We start from the raw sequence: 23826 nt of genomic DNA on the forward strand, positions 1-23826 counted from the left end.
ACATATTCAAAAACTGTCTCTAGAGATAAAACTTCTAGAGACCTTATCATAAAAAGGTCAATTCACCAGGAAAATAAAACAAGCATATATGCACAATATGCTCAGCATAGGAACATCTAATACATTGATAGATTTAAAGGGAGAAATAGGCAATAATATAATAATGGTAGGAGATATCCTACTATCAATAATGAACAGATCAGGCAGACAGAAAATCAATAAAGAAACAGCAGATTTGAACAATAATATGAAAAATGGACTTAATAGACATATACATGTTTCTGCTAACAGTAGCAGAAAACACATTTTTCTCAAGCATACATAAAACACTCTCTAGGACAATTCACATGCCAGGTCACAAAACAAATTCGATAAAGGTAAGAAGACTGAAATCATTCCAAGTATCTTTCCCAACCATAATAGAATAAAACTAGAATAAAAAAAGAAAAATTTAAAAACTTACAAATACATGAAATTAAACAATATACTCTTGAACAACCATTGGGTCAAAGATGAAATTAAAATATGAATTAGAAATTATATTGAGACAAACAAAAATAAAAACACAACATACCAAAACTTGTAAAATACAACAAAGCAGTACTAAGAGAGAATTTTATAGTGATAAAAGCCTACATTAAAAATAAGAAAGATCACAGAGTTCCCACTGTGGTACAGTGGGTTAAAAATTCACTTAGGTGGCTAGGATCACTTAGAAGTGTGGGTTTGATTAAGGACCTGGCATTGTTGCAGCTGTGGCTGGGACTCATTCCCTGGCCTGAGAACTTCCATATGCTGCAGGCGCAGCCATAAAAATAAGTAAATAAGATTGTAAATAAATAATCTAACTTTATACCTCAAGCAACTAAAAAAGAACAAACTAAGCACTAATTTAGCAGAAGGAAAGAAATGATAGATTAGAGCAGAAATAAGTCAAATAGAAAATTTTAAGAAAGAAAAAAAATCAATGAAACTAAAAGTTGGCTTTTTAAAAAAATTGACAAAATCGACAAATTCTTAGCTAGACAAACCAAGAAAAAATGAGAGAATTGGTTTCTGTAAATCGAACCAAATATTGTCAAGTGCTAGGACAGGATGAGGACTGAAGATTGTGTTTCTGGATTTATCAATTTGGAGATCACTGGTAATTTCAGTAAGAACAATTACAAGAGAGTGATATCTCCCTAGCCACTAAACTAAGTCTTTCCTCTCCACTACAATCATAGTAGTCGAGAAGAAGACATGTTTGTCCTCTCCTTAATCACATTTTCTTGTTGCATTTCAAATTTCCTCAAGGTTTAATTCTCTGCAAATGAAAGAAAAGTTAATCCAAACTAATGTATTGCATGACAGTAGATGGGTTAACCTCTCAATGAAGAATTAGATAAAAAGCCTGAAATAATTACCTAGATAGCTTTTTTTTTAATACCAGAAAGGGCAAAGGCATCTTCAATGATATGTTGCAAAAAGGGAGAGAGGTAAGTACAATGCTAAAGAGGTCACTCTGCTTTCATAAGAAACGCTACTAAGTCATTATCATGCACTACATGAAGAATGACGCTTCCAACATGTGCAGTAATCAATAGTTTCTAACTATAACTTTAGTGTTCTGTAAGTTAAGAATTTTAATTAGCAAATATTGAAAAATAGGAATTTATACTTCCTACCGTGTTACCCCCCTGGTCAAAAACTTTCAATTTCTCTCTGGTGATAAGTTGTATAATCTCATATCATCCATGTACACAGTTTTCTCTTGTATAACATGAGATGATGCTTTATTTTTAGTATTGATTTGAGAATTAAACAGAAGTATATAGAAAATAGCTAATATAGTGTTTGCATCTTCAAATATGTTAATTACATAGGAAACAAAAGGCAAACCCATAGCACCTTTTATTTTTTAAAATTTTTAGTGAAGTATTGTTGCATTATGATGTTGTGTTCATTCCTGTTATAGAGCAAAGTGACTCAGTTATACATATATAAATTATTTTTCATATCATTTTCCATTATGGTTTATCAGAGGATACTGAATATAGTTCCATGTGCTATACAGTAGGATCTTGTTTATCCACTCTCTATATACTAGTTTTCATTTGCTAATCCAAAACTCCCATTCCTTCCTTCCACCACTCCCCTCCCCAGCTTAGCAACTACACTTCTGTTCTCTATGTTTGTGAGTCTATTTTTTGTTTTGTAGATATGTTCATTTGCATTGCATTTTAGATCCCACATTTAAGTGATACTATATGGTAATTGTCTTTCTCTTTCTCTTTATGACTTACCTCACTTAGTATGAGTTTTTGAAAATGGCATTATTTCATCCCTTTCTACGGCTGAGTAATATTACATTGTATATATTTATAGGACATCTCCTTTCTCCATTCACCTGTTGGTGGACATTTAGGTTGTTTCCATGTCTTAGTTATTGTAAACAGTGCTGCTATGAACATTGTGGGTACATGTATCTTTTTGAATTACAATTTTGTCTGGATATATGTCCAACAGTGGGATTGATGGATCATATGGCAACTCTATTTTTACTTTTCTTAGGAACTGCCCTACTGTTTTCAATAGCGACTAAACCAATTTACATTCCTACCAACAGTATAAAAGGGTTCCTTTTCTCCATATCATTTCTAACATCTATTATTTGCAGACATTTTAATGATGGCCATTCTGACTGGTGTGAGGGATACCTCACTGTAATTTAGAATTGCATTTCTCTAATAATTAGTGATGATGAGCATCTTTTCATGCACCTATTGGCCATCTGTACGTCTAACAGAAATATCTATTTAGGTCTTCAGCCCACTTTTTGATTGGATTGTTTGGGGTTTTTTGTTATTGAGTTGTATCTACTGTTTGTATATTTTGGAAATTAAGCCTTTGTTGGTTGCACCATTTGCAAATAATTTCTCCCAGTCCATAGGTTGAAACAAACAGACAGAAAGATAAACCATCTTTGTGGACTGGAAGAATCAACATTGTCAAAGTGAGTATACTACCCAAAGCAATCTACAGATTCAAAGCAATCCTTATCAAATTACCAATGGCATTTTTCACAGACCTAGATCAAAATTTTTTTAATTGGTATGCAAATACAAAAGACCCCAAATAGCCAAAGCAATCCTGAGAAAGAAAAGTAGAAGTGGAGGAATTAGGCTGACTTCAGACTATGCTACAAAGCTACAGTTATCAAAACACTATGGAAAGTTTTGTCTGGATATATGCCCAAGAGTGGGATTGCTGGGTCATATGGTAGCTTTATGTGAAGTTTTCTAAGGTACCTCCATATTGTTCTCCATAGTGGTTGTACCAACTTAAATTCCCACCCAACATGGATGGAACTAGAGACTCTCATACTGAATGAAGTAAGTCAGAAAGAGAAAGACAAATGCCATATGATATTGCTTTTATCCGGAATCTAATATATGGCACAAATGAACCTTTCCACAGAGAAGAAAATCATGGACTTGGAGTATAGACTTACGGTTACCAAGGGGGAGGGGGAGTGAGTGGGACAGATTTGGAGCTTGGGGTAATAGATGCAGACTATTGCCTTTGGAACGGATTTGCAATGAGATCCCGCTGTGTAGCACTGGGAACTATGTCTAGTCACTTATGATGGGGCATCATAATGTGAGAAAATAGAACGTATACCTGTATGTATAACTGGGTCACCATGCTGTACAGGACCAAAAATAAACTAATGTATTGGGGAGATAAAAAATAAAATAAAATAAAATAAAACATGCATAAGTCCAGGGGAAAAAAAAACAGTATGGTACTGGCACAAAACCAGTAATATAGATCAATGGAATAGGCTAGAAAGCCCTGAAATAAACCCGAACACATATGGTCAATTAATCTATGAAAAAGAAGGCAGGAATATACAATGAAGAAAAGACAGCCTCTTCAACAAGTGGTACTGGGAAAACTACATAGCTACATGCAAAAGAATGAAAAGATAACATTCTCTAACACCACACACAAAACTAAACTAAAATGGATTAAAAACCTAAATGTAAGACTGGATACTACAACATTCTCAGTGGAAAACATTGGCTGCAGCAATACCTTCTCAGATTCACCTCCTAGAGTAATAACAATAAACAAAAATAAACAAATGGGACCTATTTGAACTTAAATGTTTTTGCACAGCAAAGGAAAGCATAAACAAAACAAAAGGACAACCCACAGAATGGGAGAAAATATTTTCAAAGGAAGCAACTGACAAGGGATTAATCTTCAAAATATACAAACACCTCCTCTAGCTCAATATCAAAAAAACAAACAACACAATATTTTTATTGGGCAGAAGATCTAAATAGACATTTCTCAGAGTTCCCATCATGGTATAGTGGAAACAAATCCAACTAGGAACCATGAGGTTGCGGGTTTGATCCCTGACCTCACTCTGTGGGTTAATGATCTGGTGTTGCTGTGAGCTGTGGTATAGGCTGCAGATGCAGCTCAGTTCTGGCATTTCTGTGGCTGTGGTGTAGGCTGGCAGCTGTAACTCCGATTAGACCTCTAGCCTGGGAATCTCCATATGCCTCAGGAGTGGCCCTAAAAAAAAATATATATATATATAAAATAAGTACATAAATACAATAGACATTTCTCCAAAGAATACATATAGGTGGCCAAAAAGTACACGAAAAGATGTTCAACATCACTAATTATTACAGAAACGCCAATCAAAACTACTATGAGGTACCACCTTATACCAGCCAAAATGGTCTTCATCAAAGAGACTATAAATAATAAATACTGGAAAGGGTGTGGAGAAAAGGGAAACCTCTCATGCTGTTGGTGAGAATGTACACTGGTGCAACCACTATGGAAAACAGTATGGAGGTTCCTCAGAAAACTAAAAATAGAACTACAATATGATCCAGGAATTCCACTCCTTGGCATATATCCAGACAAAACCATAATTAGAAAAGATTGCTATACAGTAGAAAATTGACAGAACACTATAAACCAGCTATAATGGAAAAAATAAAAATCATTATAAAATTAAAATAAATAAAATAAGTTACAAGCCTTCAAAAAAAAAAAAAAAAAGAAAGAAAGAAAAAGAAAGACATATGTATCCCAATGTTCACTGTAGCATTACTTACAATAGCCAAGATATGGAAGCAAACTAAATGTCCATCAACGGAGGAATGGATAAAGAGGATGTGGTACATATACATAATGGAATATTACTCAGCCATAAAAAAGAATGAAATCATGCCATTTGCAGCAACATGGATGGACCTAGAAACTATCACACTAAGTGCAGCTAGTCAGATAGTGAAAGACAAACATCATCTATATGTGGAATCTAAAAAAAGGGATACAAATGAACTCATTTGCAGAACAGAAACAGACTCACAGACTTTGAAAAACTTATGGCTACCAAAGGGGACAGGTGGTGGGGGAACAATGGAGGGATGGACTGGGGGCTTGGAATTGGCATGTGCACATTGAGGTAAATGGAATGATCGGTTAGTGAAGGCCTGCTGTATAGCACAGAGAACACTATCCAATATTCTGTGATAATCTGTGTGGGATAAGAATATGAGAGAGAATGGATATGTATAAATGTATGACTGGGTCACTTTGTTGTACAGCAGAAATTAGCACAACCTTGTAAATTAACTATATTTCAATAAAACTTTAAAAACAAATAAAAAACAATAAAAACAAAAAAATTAACATTAAGAAAATATTTTTATTCAGGAGAACTCTGCTGAGCCAAAAAAAAAAGAAAGAAAAAGAATCAAAACATCACTTGTGTGATTATTAAAAAAAAAAAACTGAAGTATTACTGATTTTCAATGTGTGTTAGTTTCTAGTGCACAAAAAAGTGATTCAGTTATATGTATTACATACATGTATATTCTTGGATCTGGCATTGTTGTGGCTGTGGTGTAAGCCAGTGGCTACAGCTCCAATTTGACCCCTAGCTTAGGAACCTCTATAGGCCACACGTGAGGCCCTAAAAAGACAAAAAATAAAATGAAATAAAATAAAAATAAAAATAAGCATCAACTGAAAATATTTAAATGTGAAGCCCCAAATCCTCTCATTTTATTAAAAATCAAAGTAAAAAAAAATCAAACTGTTTAATCACATAAAATTTAAATTTATATGCTATTAATAATTACCATGGAACAAGTACAAAGACATCAATAAAAAGGAAAATTTACAACATAAGACAGGCAAAATTTTGGAAGACATAAATATGTCTATGGTAACATGACTAAAAAGCACTGGCAGATAATTCAAAAAGAAGAAATTCAAATGGCCAAGAAATTTAAAAAATTATATTTGACCTTAAAGGTAATTAAATTAAAAATATAAGAATTGAGATATATAATTTTGGCTATCAATTCCACAAAAATTTTTAAAATTTGAAATAATTCTTATGAGAATGTTGTGATTGAATTATGGAGATTTTCATTCTTTAAATACTTTACATATTCATGTTTTCAACAGTGAGAAAAATGTTATAGTAAAGTAACATTTTTGTATTTGAAAACATCTGTAAAGTAATATGTACTTTTTAAAAAGTGCAATACTCTTCCCAGTTTTTCTCCACTTAGTTTCTAAAGCAGTCATGATGTTCAGTGAAAGAATGCAAACACTTTCGTGAAAGGGTATATCCAGGAGGACAGGATAGAAAGGAAACTTGCAAATATTTGAATTAAATTTTGGTAAACTACTTTAGGACAAAAACGAAGTTTGTCAGGATTTTAACCACTCACTTGAAAGCCTTTTCCAGGATTATAACTATGAAGGGAAGAATATTAGTTTCTCTCCTCTGATACTTCTAGGATTGGATAATGGCTGATTGAGTCTAATCAAGTAAAAGGAGAACAGATCCACAGATATATTTGAGAGAAAATGATTCTTTGAGCATTTGAAATCCAGGTTCCTTTTCTCAAAACAGAAAGGCTCCAAATCATACAGTCTAGATTTTAGTTATGAGAGGTAAGAAAAGAGAGTTCCAGTGCTTTTATTTCAACTAGAAATATAAAGATTGAAGGGTCTTTGCCTTGTCAAGCAGCTGCCAGGATTCTAAAGCACAGCTAAAAGATGCCTTGAATTACTAGTGCTGTGTTGTAGTGGCTGCACTGGATAATATGCAGACAGAATGTTTAAATGACCACTTTCCAAATCTGGAACTCATTATTTCAAGCTATGAAAATATGCAACTCACCTATTTGGTGTTACTTGTACCAAATAACTAAGTCACCTTGCTTGTAAGATGAGCCAAATTAGTCTTTTCCTGAAATGATCTCAGCTGTCAATGAAGTAGTCAGCAATCTTGCTTACACGGTAATTAAAAAAGAAAACCATATTTTATATAGTTTTCAAAATATCACACATGCCTCAAAAAAGTATTATAAGATAAAAACATAATTATAAAATTAGGGCTTTTGATGGCTAGAGATATGCACATAACCTTAACTGATTTAATGTACATATTGATTTCTACTTATACAAAATCTATCTCAAAAAGATTTTATTCCATTAATTCTCACCACGAGTGTGTTAATACATTGATATATATTAATTTATAAGATGGATAAATAACATAAAAAGTGATGAAAGATTCAAGCTGCATTGAAGCCAAAGACCTCTGTATTCTGGATAAGGTTGAAAGTTAAGTATTTGCAAAAGATGACTGATTACCAATAACTCTCAATATAGTTGAGATATTTTTGTTCACCATTAGTTGATATTGTCTTAAAATAGCTGAAAAGACCAATACGAGGAAAATTGTCCATTTCAAAAAAGATGACTACAGCAATGTCAATTCATATTACCTAAGAAATTAAGGTAGTAGAACATTGGGTTATTGAGTGAGGTTATATAATTTTTTTCCCTTGAGGTTTTATTATATAAGAAAAATAGCCCTCTGTCTTGGAGATTGTGGGTACAATAGAAGGTGTTGAAAAGCTTCTCTGAATTTTTTTGCCTTTTAATTTTATGAGTCAGTTTGAAAGAGTGAAATGCCATAAAGCATAAAGAGAGCCACCACTGAATAGAGAAAAATAAGTTTTTGAAGTGATTTTTAGAAAATCACTCCCACCAAAGTGTATTTGTGGAGATTGATGTATTTGTGAAGTTTATGGGTGTCCTTACCCTGGGAAATACAAGTCAGAGAAGTTTGTCTTTGATGTCCTTTGTACGAAGTACTAAAACTGAATGAATCTGGTCTGGAAAAACAAAGATGAAAAAGACTCAACTCTGCTTCCAAGTCCTTACTGGTATAATGGAGAGAAGACATATATAAATAAACAAAATACAAAAAGCATGGTGAGCGTAGCATGGAAGGTAGCAAAAGGGCCATAACTATTGTACAATCCACTAGAGTGGCTTATTCTTTGGCTAAGTAAGGGGTCTGGAAAAGAAAACAAATAAACCTGCATTTTGTCAAATGACTAACAATTTGGCAGGTAGAAAGAAGGATATTCATAGCTAAGTGATGAACAGCGAAGAAAACAATGTGTCAGATAAGTGTGAGTTGTTCCCTATTGTTGAAGCACAGGTGCAAGTGGGCAAGGTGGAGTGGTAGGAAGTAAAGAAGAGCAGAAATACAGAAAAAAGAGGCTGGGAGAATGAGCTACATAGCTTGGCTTGTTCCCAGAAGGAAAAGTGGAGCCACAAAAGCATGGGACAGAACTCATCTCTAAAATTAAGTTGGTGAAAGTGTAGGTCATATGATTCATGGGGGCAAGTCTAGTCCAGGAAGACGAAGTTGAAGTTGAAGGTTTTAAAAGTGTCCAGGCCAAGGATATTGAGTTAATCTACGATCAAGAAAGTAGATTCAGGAGTTCCCGTCGTGGCGCAGTGGTTAACGAACCCGCCTAGGAACTATGAGGTTGCGGGTTCGATCCCTGCCCTTGCTCAGTGGGTTAAGGATCCGGCGTTGCCGTGAGTTGTGGTGTAGGTTGCAGACGCCGCTCAGATCCCATGTTTCTGTGGCTCAGGCGTAGGCTGGTGGCTACAGCTCTGATTAGACCCCTAGCCTGGGAACCTCCATATGCCGCAGGAGTGGCCCAAGAAATGGCAAAAAGACAAAAAAAAAAAAAAAAAAAAAAAAGAAAGTAGATTCAAGAGACCCACCAGAATGACTGAATTTGGCTGGGTATGGAGAAGAGAAGGCATGGGTGGTAAATGGTTGTGTGTCAAATGCTCCTAGATAGTTCAGCAAGCTACAAGTTCAATGATCAGTAGCCTCTGATTTACCATTAGTATCCACTGCCACAGCAATTTCATAGACTAGTGCAGGTAGAAGCCAGACTGTGTTGGGGAGGGGAGTTAAGGGGAAGGAGGAGATGGTAACAAGAAACAAAAATTACTTTTTTTGTGTGTTATTTTTAGGGCTGCACTCTCAGCATATGGAAATTCCCAAGCTAGGGGTCAAATCAGAGCTGCAGGCGCTGGCCTACGCCACAGCCACTGCAACACTGGATCCTTAACCCACTAAATGGGGCCATGGATCGAACCTGTGTCCTCATGGATACCAGTCATGTTCATTACCACTGAGCTACAATGGGAACTCCAAAAATTACTTTTTTTTCCCCCAGAAGCTTGCTGAATAAAGGAGGAGTGAATAGAAGACTAGATTTAGGAGGCATTCAGTATCTTGGGAAGCCTTTCTGTTTGCTTATTTTAAGCATGGGAATGATATGATCTCAATAATATACTTAAATGATGAACTCATTAAATAAAGAAGAGGTTAAAGTTGCACGTGATAAAAAGAATGGTTTATGAAGCAAAGTTCAGATTGGAGCTGGGCAGTTGTGGGATTCAGAACAGAGAGGGAGGTTAGCTCGACTACAGGACTGGAAGAAAGGGGAGAAAGTGAGCAGATCAATATGCAGGAGTTAGAAGTGGTGAGGGATCTTCATTCCAGGGAGTCTCTGAATTCCTGGTAAAGAATTATTCTGAGAGTAAAAGGATCAGAGACTGAGTTAGTTATGAGAAGGATGGCAAGCTGTGCTCCCGCTCCTGAGGTTGCCAAAAAAATTTTTCTTTAAAGATATGATGAGAGGTTGAGTATCTGAATGACATAAGAACTAAGAATTTACAGTAGCATCAATCAAAGTAGTTAATACCAATGTCACTTTGCTTTGGGAATGTAGTAGACTGACCAAAGGACTGATCCAGATTTGGGGGTTTGTGGTCATACTAGTTCCATCTCAGACTCATTTCTGAAATTCCATCTCTACCAATTACTTAAAGGGTTTTGCTCCTATAATTGTCCTCATTTTTATTTTTATTTTTTTTTAGGGCTGCACCTGTGGCATATGGAAGTTCCCAAGCTAGGGGCTGAGCTGCAGGCTTAAGCCTCAGCTACAGCAATGCTGGATCCAAACCACATCTTCGACCTACACTGCAGCTTACAGCAACATCAGATCCTTAACCCACTGAGCGAGGCCAGGGATCAAACCAGCATCCTCATGGACACTATATCAGGTTTTTAACCTGTTGAACCACAATGAGAACTCCCTCTTTTTTTACTAAATCAATGTTTTCTTCTGTCTAGTTCATTCTCATGGTGTAATTCCATCATTAAAGACCTCATTTTAAAAGCAAATCTCAATGTCCTGCCCCAGCTACTTTTAATATTCTTCTTGAAGGAGTTATTTTATATAGCACATTCATTTTGTAATCTTACTTTTGTATCATTATAATTTTAAATTACATTTTCTCATATTTATGTATAAAATTTTATTTAAAATTTTAATACCTAATCTATGTTTACAAAGCTTAAAGTTATTAAAGTCTATACAATCCTTAATCTCCCTCCCAATATTGTACCCTACCACTCACTTTCCCTCCCTGTAGGTAACAGCTATTACTCTTTTTTGGGGGGGTATATACTTTCATAAATAGGCTCATTATTTTTGTTCTTTAATAAATAATAACATACCATGCACATTGATTGCATTACAACTTTTTCTCTTTGAAGACTTTTTCATATTAGTACATAGAAAGCTGATTTTAGCAGCTCAATAACATTCCAATGAATGGATTACATAGTTTCTTTTGCTTGTTTTATATTTACAGGTATTTATTGTTTTCAATTGTTTCTTTATACAAAGGCTTCAGGAGTAACTTTGGACATACATTATTTTTTAAAAGTACAAATATATCTGCAAGATAAATTCCTAGAATTGGAATTACTAGGTCAGCAGCCTTTGTGCAATCCTTAATGGTCAATCTTTTGTCACCACTATTTCAACTGAAATAGCTCTTATCAAAGGGAATGTATATATATGTATGACTGGGTCACTTTGCTGTACAGCAGAAATTGGCACAAAGCTGTAAATCAACTACAATTTAATAAAAAAATAGCTCTTATCAAGGTCAAATAAAATTCAAAGGTAATTTTTTGTCTTCACATAATTTAACTCTTCCACAGCACTGGACCTAGATAATGATCACTTTGTTCTTTTTAAATACTTTCTTCCCTTGGCTTCCATGATATTACACCCTTCTGCATTTCCCCCATTCCACTAACTGTTACTTCTCTGTTTCCTTTTCTGGCTCCTATTCTTTTTAGCATCCATATTTTGAGCTGTTCTGGAGCTCTTTTCTCAGTCTGATCCTTTAAATGCATTCTCTCCTTAAATCATTTCATAAAGTTCCATTGTTTTAAATACCGTTTATATGCTGATGGCTAGTATATTTTTACCTCCAACTCTAACTTTTCCCCTGAGCTGTGTCCCAACTACCCTTGTGATGCCTGCATCTGAATATCTAACAGGCTGATCAAAACTTAACTGTTTCTCCTTAGGCTTCCCATATCAATTGGTAAAAACTGCATTCTTCCAGTTGCTCTGTTCATAAATCTAGACATAAGCTTTGATTTCTTTCCTTCTGTCAGCAACCACATCTAATTCATCATCAAGTTTTGTCACCTTTACCTCCAAATACATCCAGAATTTGGCCACTTCTCATCATTTCCACTGCTATTGTCCTGGCTAAAGACTTGGCTAAGAAATTCTAGCAGCCTCTTAACAGCCACCTTGTTCACCTCTTGTCTTTCAAGATATCACCTTGACACAACAGCAAGAGGATCTTGGTAAAACAAGTTTCCCACTACAAATTTTTTAATGGCTTCCCACTGTACAGAGAAGAAAACAGATACTCCATACCAGGGGCTAAAAGGTCACATATTACTTCTGAGAGAAGGAAACACTACCAGGGAATTGAAGAAATTAATTGGGTCAATACAGTCCTTCCTCCTTAATGCTTATGGGTATTCACTGATATAATTTCTGCATATTTATGTTTGTTCCTAGACTCTAAAACATTACTCTTTATACCTTATCAAGTGGAAGTAGTCGTTTCTCTAACAGATGTTAATTTCTAGTTTCCCTACTGAATTTCAAAGGTCTTCACTTCTAGAATAGAAATTAGTATTTCTTGTCTGTTTAAGGCTGAGGTAGTAGAAAGCAAGATTCCCACTGTGGGGCACAGGTCTACGGTTCTAGATAAAATCACTAGAGATGCTTCCCTAGGGGTTTTAGAACTCCATCACCTAAGGATTGTTAGTATTTAGATCTAACAGCAATAAGCAACACACTGCATCTCCTTTATTCTGCCTGAAACAGCATCCTCCCCCACCCCCAAAAAAGTTAATACTGCAAAAAGAGAATACTGCCATAGCTTTTCAAACATCACCATGTCTATATTGTTTTATATTAACTATTTATTACTAATATACCAGGAAATGCCCTTAAAAATCTTTCAGGAGTTCCTTGGTGGGGCCTAGTGGTTAAGGACTAAGTGTTGTTGCTACTGTGGCTCAGGTTCGATCCCTGTCCTAGGAGATTCCCCATGGGCATGGTAAAAAACCTTGAAATAATTTCAATAATAGTAATCAAATTCAAAAGGACCATATTTTCTAGATAAGAAAATTCAAACTATCATTCTTCTTATTTCCCATTAAGAATTAAGTTATAATTTTGTAAGTTTCTGAAAAGAGACATGCACCTAATTTTAAATTAAATAGAAAAAAATTTCCTAAGAAAGATGGGTGTGTTGTTTATTTTTATTAGCAGCTTTATGATAGTCTTTATAAGAACAGTATGCCTAAAACTTTATAAAAGTAGTTTAGTAATACATTTATGTACTTAAAACAATGAAAAAACTGCCTCTACACGTGTGCTATTATTGCTCAATCCCAGCCATCCATAAAAACTTGCCTATTGAGGTAATTATTCTTGAAATCTTCATTCCAACAGAGATCTTTATATACTGTTAAAAGAGAACAATGCCTTGATACACCTTGAGCTCATCAGCTCTGTAATAAGCCTCAGTGAATGAAGTTTGACAAATGATTCATACTCACCAAAGGAGATGTAGGAAAAATTTTGGACCACATAGATAAAATAAGTGTTTTTTTTTTCCCCCATATCCAGGAACTCCTAAGCTAATATCAAGTAAGTTTAATATTTGTTGTACAAACATCCGAGTTTGTAGAAAAACTACTTCTAATGGAAACAGCGAATAACTACTTTCGTTATCAAGTCTGACCTTGACACACATTTGAATGGGGTGGAGGGGTACAAGAACTACACCTTCCACAAAGGAGACACAAAGTGATGGTACTTGAATTGCTTCTGCATTTGAAGAGGGAGACAGGGAAAGGGAAGGAGGAACAGCATCCAGGAGCCCAGAGCTATGGCAGAGTCTTCCTTAGGTTAGCTTTGGCTGCTGATACTCCACTCCCTCAGTGAAAGCCAGCTCATCATCTAGCCCACCTCTCTCAACCATCACAGAGACACTTAGGGCTGGAGAAGGGAGGGTGATGCTTCCTGCTTACGTCATCTTAAGCGTTCACTTAACAAATCAGCTTCACTACATTACAATTGTCAAGTGCCTGGGAAGTACCTAGAAGTCTTCTCAAGGTTTCTTCCAAAGTGTGTGGCAGCTCGCCTTAGGTTCCCACCCAGCGCCCTATCAGGAGCCACCTCTTTGATGCAAATGGAAAAAACCCCAAACACAAATCCAACATTTGAGGCACCCAAAATGCTAATGTCCGTATGTGTTCTTCCTTATCGCCTCCTCCATTTTATTCCTTAACTTTCTGGGCACACAGATTCGGCTCTCCCAGCTCCGCTGGGGACGGGAAGCTTGAGGATGAACCTTCACACCAATCCCCTTTTCTCATTGCTCAACTGCCCCTCTAAAGGAGAGGGCGCCTTCCTTTGATAGGCAGGACCCATAGCAGCCCAGGCGCTTTGTGACCTCCAGGTGGAAGCTCTCTCCTGCCTTTTTACCTCAGAGGTTTCTATCCTGCTGCTTTTTTTCGAACTACGCCTCCGCCCAGCTCTTCACATTTCTGTAATCCTTTTCCCCAGAATCCTCCTAGATCCTACCGAGGATTCGGGACTCCTGTCCTACCAGGGCTGGATTCTGACCTCTGTCCCTTCTCTCTCCACCACAGCAGCTCCTCAAGGCAGGAGGGCCTGGAGCCAGCCCTTGAAGTGGGGTGTCGCGGGCTCTGACCGACACCTCCCGCTCTAGAGCCCGGGCACTGCCCTTCCCTCCTAACCTGGACCACTTGCTCTACCCTGGGCCACGCCTGCTTCCCGCCACTTCAGCCTGGGGTAAGAGAGGTTTCAGACGGAGTGCGAAAGGGCGATTCTTGAATTCCAAAAATGCTCATTCGCCCCAAAAGAAGTGCCAGAAAGGAATTCGGTTTCAGCTCCCCAGGGCTTCCCGGCCCTCTAGCCCACAGCTGGGGCTGCCCGGAGCTCCCCAGCGCCCCTTCCCCACCTGCGCGTCGGCAGCGGGCGCAGCGCGCTCTCCCTTGCTGCGCGCGGAGTCGCACACTCACCTCGAGCGCTCCCTTCAGCAGTCTGAAGCAGGAAAGGTGGCCCCCAAGCCCAAGGACAGAGGGGCAGTCGGGCGGTCGGGTAGGGGCTGCGGTGCCGCCCGCCGCCTGGCCGGAGAGCAGCGCGTCCCGGCTGCTCTAGGGGCCGCGGAGCTGGCTGCGTCGCTGCGGGACTTGGGCGCCGCGCCCCAGCGCGCCGGCGGGCAGACGCCCCAGGCTCTCTACCACCCCCAACACTCCTCTCTTCTTGTCCTCATCCCTTCTTTCTTTCAACACCCCTTTCTCATCTTGCTTCTCTCACTTTTCCCTCTCCTCCCTCTTCTCTGCCTTCTCCTCTCTGTCCTTCCACTGATGCGTGGAGAAGGGCGGGGGAAGGGAAAAGTCCCGTCTCTTTAACTTGAGTGATACCTTGGAGATTATCTGTTCATGGAATCTGGAAATGACGTGAACAACCTTTCTGTAAGCATCTAAAATAAAACGGCTTTAGATTCCTTTTCCTTTTCTTCTTTGCCTCTAATTCCCAGTGGCTGTTTTTATCCAGTTGGGTGGCTAGGAATGAGCTGAGGTCAGATGTGGAAAGCGAAGAGGGAGTGTAGAGAGCAGTCTTTGAAAATAGAACTGAAAACCATTCACTGAGTGGGCCTAGAGATCTCTTTAACCACAGCTTCACAAAGCAGGCATTTTCTGAAAAATAACTGAGGTTGGGGGCTACAGGAGAAGGGAGATACAAAGGGTAATGGGGCCAGGGTTTAGTCAAGGCTTTAAGGTAGCTAGTGGTTTACTTTCTAGATACTGGTAGAATACATCTCTAGTGTTTTGACCTGGAATTGACCTTGAGAAAATACTTGACCTTTCCTGTTCCTGGCCTTGAATCTCTTTTTTAGACCAATGTTTTATACCCTAGTAGACGTCAGCCGCAGCCTACCAGAACTCCTCCTGCTTTTGCTGACCCTAGAATCTTAATTCTTAAAAATGTAACAGAGCAGGACCCTATGCAGTCTTCCTGAGACAGACTCCCCCATGTCCCCCAGCTCCCTCTTGGCTGTAGAAGAACTTTAGCCTCTTAGGCTATATCCAAGTTCCAAATAATAAATTTAATAGAGAAGTGAGAAAATCCAGAAAGAAAAGAATATAGTTGGGTAAGACGAAATAATAATAGTTAAGCCATTAAACAAAGTCAAGGACCTTTAGTTCCTCTCCAAGGGCTATGGATAATCTTCTGAGCCATATCCTTTGAGCTGTTTTGCAGATACTGAAACCCCTACCAGGTGGAAGAAGTTAATTGCAGGCTGCCCACACTTAGGTAGACCCCAGACCAGTTGAAACCAGGAGGTCGATAATGTTGACTCCCAATTATCTCACCACCAATCAATCAAAAGAATATTCAGGAGTTAATTGGAGCACTCCGAAATCCCCCTCCCTCACCCCATCTTTAAAAACCTTTCCCTGAAAGCCACCTGGGAGTTTTTCCTAGGAAAGAACTCCTATCACTGAAAACTCTTTTCTGGTTTGCCACCTCACAAAACTTTCTGCCATCTAAAGATGATCTTCTATAAATCTGTCTTATAGACTAAACTATTTTCCACCTCATCTTCTGTTGGTGAGCTCATCCTTGTTCTCTGGCGTCATATATTTAAATGAGAACTTGTATATAAAACACTAAACATAATGTCTGGCATTTAGTACTCAAGAGCTGTTAGCTAAACTATTACGGGTAATGACTTTGGATTATCATTAGCATTTACTTCATGTTTTTTATTCCCCCATATCGTTTTTAAACCTCTATTCCCTGTGCCATGATTTGCATGGTTCCAGCCCTTGTCTCCTATAAATATCTGACTATGTGGTTATGGCTACTCATTTAGGAAAGTATAGTGAAAATAATCAAGATTTATAACTTTCCTAATAGAACACAGTAATTTCCTTAGAAGATATGACATTGGCCACCCTGATTTTACACGAGTTCCCAGAGTAATTTGTAACAAATCTTGTAGATGACAGCCATCAAGAGAGTCCAAGTTTATACTGCCTCTACAGATTAGGAATGTACCACCCTCTACACAGAGCAATGTTTCCAGATGCCATGTTTAAACTTGTGCAATTGTAGCTAATAATTCTATAGTACATTTGGGGGAGTATATTATATTAAGAGAAGATGTGTTAAAGACCTCACCTATGATGTTAAGGGTATGTAAGGTTTCAGATATTTCTGCTATTGCTACTGCAGTGAACAAATTTGCTTAGGTATAAAGATGAGAATGCACCTTGCATGTTACTATAGGACATTGTGCCCTAGAGATATTCCATTTGCTATTCAGTACACAGAGACTGAACCCAGCAGGCAAGACACAGTCATAGCATTCAGCCAGGGTTACTCTCAGTAAGTAAAGGATGAGTAACAAGCCTACTTTAGATATCTTACTACATTTTAAAAGCCTGAATCTCAGTAAGAAAGAGGCCAGAATCGCAGTCAATTTTTAAGTTCACAGCCTTTAAGTTGTTTTGGATGGATTAAGTTATCACAGATAAGTTCTTTCAAAAGTTTAGATGAGAGATCCAGAAAGTGTCAGTTCGTAATGGTCTTTATTTTTAAGCTTAAATACTCAGGGATATATACATGTATTAAGAGGCAAGACACTAATAGTCTATTTCTTGATCTTTTGCCAGAAAGAAGTTTTTATGAAATTGTGCTATTTTGATAATATTGATCTTATTTAAGACTAAGTTGAAGTTCCCTATTTCTTTCAATTAAGCTTACTGCACTAAGATAACTGTAAATGTCAGCCACAAAGTACAAAATTAATGAAAAAGCTGGGAAGTAGTGAAAGAATGTAAGCAGAGTAGAAGGACACAAATAGTACAGGCCTAAATAATGTAACCTTTCCTTAATGGCTATGTTTTCCTCCAGTTATTTGGCTAACCACAGAAGATTAACCTGGCTTCATAAACCTCACAAGTAAGATCCACTGACTCACTCCCCGACATTAAAAGGTCACTTTTAAAAAGCATTGTTTTAAGTACCTATTTGTTTTTTATTTTGGAAAAAATACTGCAGAGTAAAATGAAAATTCATAATGTAAATTAAAGCAATAAAATAAACAACCTCTCCCCAAATTTATGGGAAAGTATTTCATTTTTTTTTGTAATCACTCAGATTGACTTCATTCATTCATTAAATTCATCAGATGATTGCTCTGTTCTTTTGGAAGGAAGTCAAGTAGAAAGGCTGAATAAATATAATTTAATAATTCCATAATATGTGGGGGAAGACTGAATTGGGAATATTCTTTGGTATAAAATAATGATTATTTTCTTGTAAGTAGAGGCTATAGCTAGGCTAGTGGCTACAGAAAACTATCAAAACTAAAATACCAATGGAAAAATTTGGTTTATAATTTAGATTTGTTCTTTGATATAAATTATTAAAATTCCCATTCTAGTCAGCTAAATTCATGAGTTATTTTCAAACATGTGCAAAATGATGAAGTGGAGAGACCACTTAACTAGAAAGGTTCCAAGTCTGTCACTATGGAATTGTGACTTGGGCCACAATTCGTTCATCTCTAAAACTGGACTGAGGAGTACTGAACAAGATAGACACCAACACTTACATGATGTTCTTACCTATTGCCACATTGTGCTTTGTTTCTACAACTGAAATAATGGTGACATGATGTTTTGTACACTATAATCTATAATACAGCTGTGCTAAAATGTTGAAGAATATGTAATGTGTAAAAATGAGTAGTTACTAAGTCTATTATGATGGTATGATAGGAAAAGAATTGTTGATCAAATTTGGTTAAAGAGGGAGTTCTCTTGTAGTACAGTGGGTTAAGGATCCAGTATTGTTACTGCAGTGGCTTGGGTCGCTGCTGTGGCATGATTTCAATACCTGGCCTGGGAATTTCCACATGCCATTGGTGCGGCCAAAAAAAAAAAAATTCAGTTAAAAAGAATTTAACAACATTAAACTACTACACCATATAATCAAACTCTAGCTGAAAACTGGAGTTATCTCAAGAGACAGTCAATATCAATAAATTCATATTTCTATATAATGTTGATCCTGTTCTAAGTTATAACTGTGTTTTACCTTTAGCCATTGTTTATATTACTCAATATTTTCAATATTATTTCACAATTTGGTAAGGCAACAGAAAAATTGCAGTTATCTCTCTGCATTCATGAGAAAACTAGGCATAAATAGCATGATGGAGCTTTATGTAAGAATTTAACTAACTTGACTCTTAACTTCATCTAGCCATTAACCAGTTTACTAACTCGAAGAGGGTATCTAATTTCTTCCAATTTTGGCTTCCCAAAATTTCATATGGAAATAATGTCAAATCTTTCCCTCTCCAGCAGCTACCCTGAGTATACTGGGATATGTATATGAACTTACAAAGAAAGAATAAACTATTACACAATATAAGATTAAATTTATGCGAAGAAAGTTAACAAGAGATTCATAACAAAACCACTAAATTTTGACATGATAAAGCGTCTTCAAGGATGCTAACCTTTGGGTTAAAGTGAAAATATTACTTAGAAATGTAATTTGCAAACTAAACAGCTTCTGGACAGCCAGGTAGGGTGTTTGCATGCCTTTGTACCAGTGAATACTCAACCAACTGGAGTACCAAATGGGAACATTGAAAAAAATCAGTATATATTTAAGATGAGCAGGTCTTTGTTTCTTACCCTATGTCCTGTGGTTATTTCTACATAGATGTAGTTATAGAGATAATGTCAATGCAAACAAGGATGCTTTTGAAAAAATCAAGGTAAAACCCTATACGTGAAACATCAACAGTTCTTTATATGTAAAACAGGCTCTACTGTAATTAATGTAAATTTGGTAGGACAAAAATATAGGCTTTAAATTTTATTTTATCGTATTTGATTTGATTTGATTTTACTTTTGCTTTTCAGGGCCACACCCACGGCATATGGAAGTTCCCAGGCTAGGGGTCTAATTAGAGCTACAGCTACCAGCCTACACCACAACCGAAGCAACGTGGGATACGAGCCATGTCTGCAACCTACAGCACAGCTCAAGGCAACGCCAGATCTTTAGCCCACTGAGCAAAGCCAGGGATGGAACCCGCAACCTCATGGTTCCTAAATGGATTCGTTTCCGATGCACCTTGACGGGAACTCCTTTTTTTAAAATTAATTAATTAATTAATTTAGACTTTAAATTTTAAAAATGGAAAAAAATTATCCTAAAACATTAATATTTAAAATATTGATTAATGTGTGTCTTTGATAGAGAACAAATTGTGATTATTTAAAATATAATGTTTGTTATATCTTTATATTTGTTTCTTCTTATGAATGTGAAATTAGATAAACAGCTTAATAAAGGTTTTGATAAATTATTACTGCCTAAGTGTAAGAAGCACAAGATTTTAATTACAGTTTGTCCAAAACTCCATGCCAATTCTGTAGCCATTAAAAATGGCATCAAAGCAATAGTCCAAGTTGAAAATAGAGAGCTCAATGCAGTGCTTTATTAATTTAACTCCACTGTTACAAGTGGAGTCCTACTAAGCACATTGGATAAAGTAGACAGTTTCTTTGAAATAGCATTTTTCATAAAGTTTTCAGCTTTCAAAGAGAAAAAAACTTCTCAACATTTTTTAATTATTGATTTTTCCTTATATTACTTTAAGCCCATATTTACATATGCAACATTTTTTTAATTATCAGTTTTTCCTTATATTACTTTAAGTACATATTTAAAATAGAATTGGCAGCTTTGTTTTACAGTATAACTTAATGCTACTTTGGAAAGCAGTGTCTCCCAAATGTTTAATTATTGTTCCTATATGATACCTCAGACTGTGTTTGTCCTATTATTTTATCATTTATCACATTTTGCTGAAAGTATTTTTGTGTCTGTGTTTATCTCTTTTCTTCTACATTCTGTGCTACTTCAAAAAGAAACTGTTTTTTTCATGTTTTCTTACCCTTGGTAATTTGCTTCGTGCCTAGAAATCAGAAAATGCTCAGTAATTTTTGAAACATATGCATGAATAGATACATTAGTACATATCTTTAACTTCTATATTAAATAAAACCTATTAACTTCTATTTTTTATAAATAGTATTTATTAAATTATTCAGTGTCTCTAACAGTGTCATCTGACGATACTATAAAATACCCCTCCTTTCTCTTCACTGTCTCCTCTCACTGTCACACTCTGCTTTTCATATTGGAGATATCCTCAAATGTCTGGTGTTCTTGGGCTATCCATTAACATTTGAAAGTGGAATATAGAAGCTCTGTGTGCCACGTTATACTAGGAACTGGCTTCCTTAAAATTGATAGGTCATTGAACTGTGTATTCCATGTAAAGTATTATCTGGAACTGTTCAATTACAGAGAAGAATCTTCCAGTCTCTTTTCTGGAATGATTCTGGAAGTAGTAGGGGGTAAAGAAACAGGGATTTCTATTCTTTATTAGGCACAATTTCACTTAATTTTTCTATTCTGTGCTTTTGTGCCTATTGTTTTCTGTGTAGAAAATCTCCAGTGCAGTTTTTCTAGAGAATAAATCTCCAGACTTTCTCATGGGGTGAGGATAAAGAAATTATTACGTGGCTACAACTCATAGCCATAGGACCTGGCCATAGTTTTCCATTATACACACAAGACTTCTAACCAATACTCATGTTTTCAGCGCTGTGCTTCACCCACATTTTAAGATGCCTGTGCTAGTGCACAGAAGTGTGGTGGGGCTGGCTACCACTCATCTATCTGCTCTCAGTTTTCCCATCTCCTAGTAAAATGTAGAAATCTCATGTCTGCTGTCCTGTTATTTCACTCCTTGTGGCTTAATGCCATTTTATTTCTTAACTGCCATTTTAGCAGGCTTGTAATGGATAAATGCACAATTATACACTGTGTAATTAACATTTCAAAGTTAAAGGAGGATCTCTGTAAAACAGATAGAGAAACATTTGCCCCTAATTATTATCTATTAGATACTATGATAATACAATATAAAAAATTTTATGTCATTTTGCCTTTTCCATGTTATTGTCATAAATGAAACTGTCCATTTTAAGTTGATATAATAATAAAATAATTGTAATTATTTTCCCTCAGTTGTATATGTATACTTTTCTTGTTCTTTCTCTTCTTTCTGAAACTCCAATTTCTATTAGTATCATATTTCTATACATCTATCTCTATTTTCCTATTTCTTTAATTTCTTTTCTAAATGGTGATACCACAGTGAGAGGGTATGCTATTGTGTAATAACATACTGTTGGGCTTCTGGTCAGTTATTTATACTTATTGTATTTCCTTATATTGTCTTCTATACAATGAAAAATGTTAATTATTCTAAAACTGATGCAAAATGAAAGCAAAAATTTTTTTTTTTTTTTTTTTTTTTTTTGCTTTTTAGGGCCTCATTTGTGGCATATGGAGGTTCCCAGACTAGGGGTCAAATCAGTGTAACTTACACCACAGCCACAGCAATGTCAGATCCGAGCCATGTCTGCCACTTACACCACAGCTCGTGGGAACACCAGATCCTTAACCCACTGAGTGAGGCCAGGGATCAAACCCGCACACCTCATGGTTACTAGTCAGATTCATTTCTGCTGCGCCACAATGGGAACTCTGCAAAAGCTTTTTAAAGCTACCTGTTGTACAGTCTAGAGACAAAACTATATTAAGTAATGAAGTTTGGATTATCCTGTTGGCAAAACTTTCAATAGAAAATGGCAAATTGGTAGTAATCATCACTGAATGATAATGACCATTATTAGTACTTCTACTACCAGCTTCTGTTTTTTGAGTCCAGCACCATGTCTGGCACAAGCACTTCACATGTATTGTCCCTGCTTTAAAATAGAGAAACTGAGGCTTAGAGAAGCTAATTAACTTTCATAGGGTTAATCAGCTAGTAAGTGGCATATACTGGATTGAATTCATTTTATGATGAATTCCAAAGTATGCTTTTCTTCCCAGAATACCATTAACAAAAAACAGATGTGTATATTGATTTTAATTTTAAAATAAAAGTCATGATTAAGAGTAGTTATGTGGTACTATACAGTATGTATTGCAAAGTTTGAGTTTTTGTTTTTATGAAATCTCTAGGACAAGCATACCAACTCCAATTCCAGCCCTCACCTTATTGTTCAGCTCTGTCCCTAGGCCTCTTCTGTCTTTTCTCCCCTTTCTTTGCTTCTTTGCTCTTTCACTAGCAATCTCATATCCAAGTTATAGTCTTTTTTGTTTAACAGCTTTGTTGAGATGTAACTAATATCCCATAAAATTCACCCATTTCAACAAGTTTACAGTATTTGGTTTTTAGTATATATTAGAGTTGTGCAACAATCACAATCAGTCTTAGAATATATTTTATCATCCTGCAAAGAAACCCCACACCCATGAGTACTCACTCCCCATTCCCTCCACCCCATCCCCCTACCCGAGATAACCACTGATCTATTTTCTATCTCTATAGATTTGTCTGTTCTAGACATTTAATGTAAATGGAACATATAGTATGTAGCCTTTTGTGACTAATTCCTTTCCCTTAGTGTGTTCTCAAGGGTCCTCCATGTTACAGCATATTCCAGTACTTCATTCCTTCTGATTGCAGAATTAAGTATTCCATTATATAGATATACCACATTTTATAGGACATTGGGTTGTTTCCAATTTTTAACTATCAATAATTTTTGACCATGTACACATGTACAAATTTTTCATAGTCCTGTGTTTACTTCAGTTCCCTTTATACCTATGAGTAGAATTTCTGATCATATGGTAGTTCTATATTTAACCTTTTCAGGAACTGGCAGATTGTTTTTCTAAGTATCTATAGCATTTTGCATTCAATATGAAGGCTCCAATTTCTCCACATTCTTGTCAACCCTTGTCATTATCCGTGTTTTTAATTATAGCTTTTCAATTGGGTGTGACATGGCACCTTATTGAT

General features: G+C 36.4%; 1 protein-coding gene across 2 annotated transcripts in view; it reads right to left on the minus strand.

Moving 5' to 3' along the window:
- Positions 1 to 15224, minus strand: part of HTR1F (5-hydroxytryptamine receptor 1F) — a 151612-nt gene extending 136388 nt beyond the window's left edge. For both annotated transcript variants that reach the window (XM_084987065.1, XM_084987063.1), the window contains exon 1: positions 14861 to 15224. The gene's annotated coding sequence lies outside the window, so the exon portion shown is untranslated. The remainder of the gene's footprint in view (positions 1 to 14860) is intronic.
- Between the last annotated feature and the right edge of the window lie 8602 nt (positions 15225 to 23826).

The sequence above is a fragment of the Sus scrofa genome, chromosome 13 (assembly GCF_054392235.1).
Source record: "Sus scrofa isolate SSC_HxYL_T2T_F1_AM1 chromosome 13, Sscrofa_HxYL_maternal_Yorkshire_Landrace_v2.0, whole genome shotgun sequence".
Taxonomy (NCBI): domain Eukaryota; kingdom Metazoa; phylum Chordata; class Mammalia; order Artiodactyla; family Suidae; genus Sus; species Sus scrofa.